Source organism: Giraffa tippelskirchi, chromosome 8 (assembly GCF_054371585.1).
Source record: "Giraffa tippelskirchi isolate mGirTip1 chromosome 8, T2T-mGirTip1v1.2.pri, whole genome shotgun sequence".
NCBI lineage: Eukaryota > Metazoa > Chordata > Mammalia > Artiodactyla > Giraffidae > Giraffa > Giraffa tippelskirchi.
The window spans coordinates 160,486,395-160,490,230 of NC_137282.1; positions in this window are offsets into that span (position 1 = coordinate 160,486,395).

Consider the following 3,836-nt stretch of genomic DNA (forward strand, 5'->3'; position numbering starts at 1 on the left):
CAACCGGAGGAAGGAAAGGACAAGTCAGAATCACAAGACCTAACTCCTTCATCCCAGGACCGTGCCTGCGGGATGAGGAGAGGGGGTTGGGGCCGTGCCTCCATTTTGTCAGTAATGCCTATCGCGGGTCCCGACAATAATAAAACTAGAGTCAAAGCCCCAGTTTAAGCCTAAACTGCATTATCCTCATATGTTCAGCCTCTGGAGAAATACGTCCTGATAAATGGAGCCACAGACCTTACTAGGGATCTTTTTAACATTGGGAATGAGAGTCCTCTGCCAGAAACCAGCCCTCTGAAGGGAAGAGAGTCAGGGACAGAGTCCTGGTCCAGGGACAGAGAGAAGAGGTGATTCTAAATACACAGCATGATGACATATAGAGACAAAGGCTTTGAGCAGAGCCAGTGTAGGAACAAGCAGCAGATGTCTTAGGCCAGTGAAGCTTGAAGTCTGGAATTAGACTCAGTTCAGTTCAGTCGCTCAGTCGAATCCAGCTCTTTGTGACCCCATGGACTGCAGCATGGCAGTCTTCCCTGTCTATCACCAACTCCTGCAGCTTGCTCAAACTCATGTCCATTGAGTTGGTGATGCCATCCAACCATCTCATCCTCTGTCATCTTCTCCTCCTACCCCCAATCCTTCCCAGCATCAGGATCTTTTCCAATGAGTCAGTTCTTCGCATCAGGTGGCCAAAGTATTGGAGTTTCAGCTTTAGCATCAGTCCTTCCAATGAATATTCAGGACTGATTTCCTTTAGAATTGACTGATTGGATCTCCTTGCAGTCCAAGGGACTCTAAAGAGTCTTCTCCAACACCACGGTTCAAAAGCATCAATTCTTTGGCACTCAGCTTTCTTTATGGTCCAACTCTCACATCCATACATGACTACTGGAAAAACCATAGCCTTGACTAGACGGACCTTTGTTGGCAAAGTAATGTCTCTGCTTTTTAATATGCTGTCTAGGTTGGTCATAGCTTTTCTTCCAAGGAGCAAGCATCTTTTAATTTCACGGATGCAGTCACCATCTGCAGTGACTTTGGGGCCCAAGAAAATAAAGTCTGTCACTGTTTCCATTGTTTCCCCATCTATTTGTCATGAAGTGATGGGACTGGATGCCATGATTTTAGTTTTTTGAATATTTAGTTTTAAGCCAGCTTTTTTACTCTTTTTCACTTTCATCAAGAGGCTCTTTAGTTCCTCTTCGCTTTCTGCCATAAGGGTGGTGTCATCTGCATATCTGAGATTATTGATATTTCTCCCAGCAATCTTGATTCCAGCTTGTGCTTCATCTATCCTGGCATTTCCAATGATGTACTCTGTATCTAAGTTAAATAAGCAGGGTGACAATGTACAGCCTTGAGGAACTCCTTTCCCAATTTGGAACCAGTCTGTTGTTTCATGTTTGGTTCTAACTGTTGCTTCTTGACCTGCATACAGATTTCTCAGGAGGCAGGTAAGGTGGCCTGGTATTCCCATCTCTGAGAATTCTACACAGTTTGTTGTAATCCACAGAGTCAAAGGCTTTGGTGTAGTCAATAAAGCAGAAATAGACGTTTTTCTGGAACTCTCGTGCTTTTTCTATGACCCAATGGATGTTGGGAACTTGATCTCTGGTTCCTCTGCCTTTTCTAAATCCAGCTTGAACATCTGGAAGTTCTCGGTTCACGTATTGTTGAAACCTGGCTTGGAGAATTTTGAGCATTGCTTTGCTAGCGTGTGATACAAGTGCAATTGTGCGGTAGTTTGAACATTCTTTGGCATTGCCTTTCTTTGGGGTTGGAATGAAAACTGATCTTTTCCAGTCCTGTGACCACTGCTGGACTCAGACTGCCAGGTTCAAATCTTAGCATCTGCCACTAGACTAGCTTTTAAGCCTTGGGGAAGTTACTAAGGTTAATGTGTCTCAGTTAACAATACCCAGCTTATAAATATTTTCAGAGATTGAATGACAGGGATTGGCAACAGTGAGCACACCAAGGGTGAGCTTGTTTCATCATCCCTGTGACTTCTCTGGGATGTCTTGTCCACCGGTACCTGGAGTTCACGTTGTTTGGTTGCATGACTTACCAGATCGCTGGCAGCAACCCAAAGTCCACATTAGAAGAGCAGCAAACAGTACAGCCACTGCCGCCTGCATTATGTATTTCCTAAATGCTTGCTCTATTGTAGGCATTTTACTAGGTGACTTCTAGCACTGGAATGTCAGGTAAGAATTTAAGAATTGTCACTGTTTAACTGTGGATGAGGGTGGGGCGGAAATAAGACTTTCTAATGTGTATTTTTTATGCTTTGGATTGTTTATTTTTTCTCTAACAATTATATATTCCTAAGCATATTCTTGCTTTTCAGTGCTATACACAGGTAGTTCAGTCTGTCCGTCAGTCAGTTCAGTTGCTCAGTAGTGTCCGACTCTTTGCGACCCCATGAACTTCAGCACACCAGGCCTCCCTGTCCATCACCAACTCCCGGAGTTCACCCAAACACATATCCATTGAGTCGATGATGCCCTCCAACCATCTCATCCTCTGTCGTCCCTTTCTCTTCCTGCCCTCAATCTTTCCCAGCATCAGGGTCTTTTCCAATGAGTCAGCTCTTTGCATCAGGTGGCCAAAGTTTCAGCTTCAACTGAAGTCCAGCTTCAACATCAGTCCTTCCAATGTACACCAAGAACTGATCTCCTTTAGGATGGACTGGTTGGAACTCTCTAGAGTCTTCTCCCAACACCACAGTTCAAAAGCATCAATTCTTCAGCGTTCAGCTTTCTTTATAGTCCAACTCTCACCATCCATACATGACTACTGGAAAAACCACAGCCTTGACTAGACGGACCTCTGTCGACAAAGTAATGGCTCTGCTTTTTAATATGCTGTCTAGGTTGGTCATAACTTTCCTTCCAAGGAGTAAACGTCTTTTAATTTCATGGCTGCAATCGCCATCTGCAGTGATTTTGGAGCCCCCAAAAATAAAGTCAGCCACTGTTTCCCCATCTATTTGCCATGAAGTGATGGGACCAGATGCCATGATCTTAGTTTTCTGAATGTTGAGCTGTAAGCCAACTTTCTCACTCTCCTCTTTCACTTTCATCAAGAAGCTCTTTAGTTCTTCACTTTCTGCCATAAAGGTGGTGTCATCTGCGTATGAGGTTATTGATATTTCTCCTGGCAATCTTGATTCCAGCTCGTGCTTCTTCCAGCCCAGCGTTTCTCATGATGTACTCTGCATATAAGTTAAATAAGCAGGGTGACAATATACAGCCTTGACGTACTCCTTTTCCTATCTGGAACCAGTCTGTTGTTCCATGTCCAGTTCTAACTGTTGCTTCCTGACCTGCATACAGGTTTCTTAAGAGACAGGTCAGATGGTCTGGGATTCCCATCTCTTTCAGAATTTTCCACAGTTTATTGTGATCCACACAAAGGCTTTGGCATAGTCAATAAAACAGGCAGTTCATATTCCTTATATTAAGCGGCATTACTCTTTAATTGCACAAAGACATTATCGCACGGGGAACCAGGCTGATCGTCACTCAAATAAAGGAACCGCTAACTGGGGGGGAAGGAGGCAGGGCGCGGCGAGCGGCAAAACTGCAGGTCGCCGCCAGCCCTCAGCCGTTTTGGGAGGCGGACTCTCGCGGGATTCTCGGAGGTCTCGCGGGAATCTCGGAGGGCCTAGCAACCTGTCACGTGACGCCAGGGGCAGCTCGCGCTCCCCCACCGATCGGACTGAGCGGCCACGTCGGGAAGGGGCATGGCGAAGAGCGTGCGTGGTGCGTGCCCGTCCCACGAAGGAGGGGCGTGTCGAGTGCCGTGCGCAGTGCGTGCCCCGCCCCTTTCCC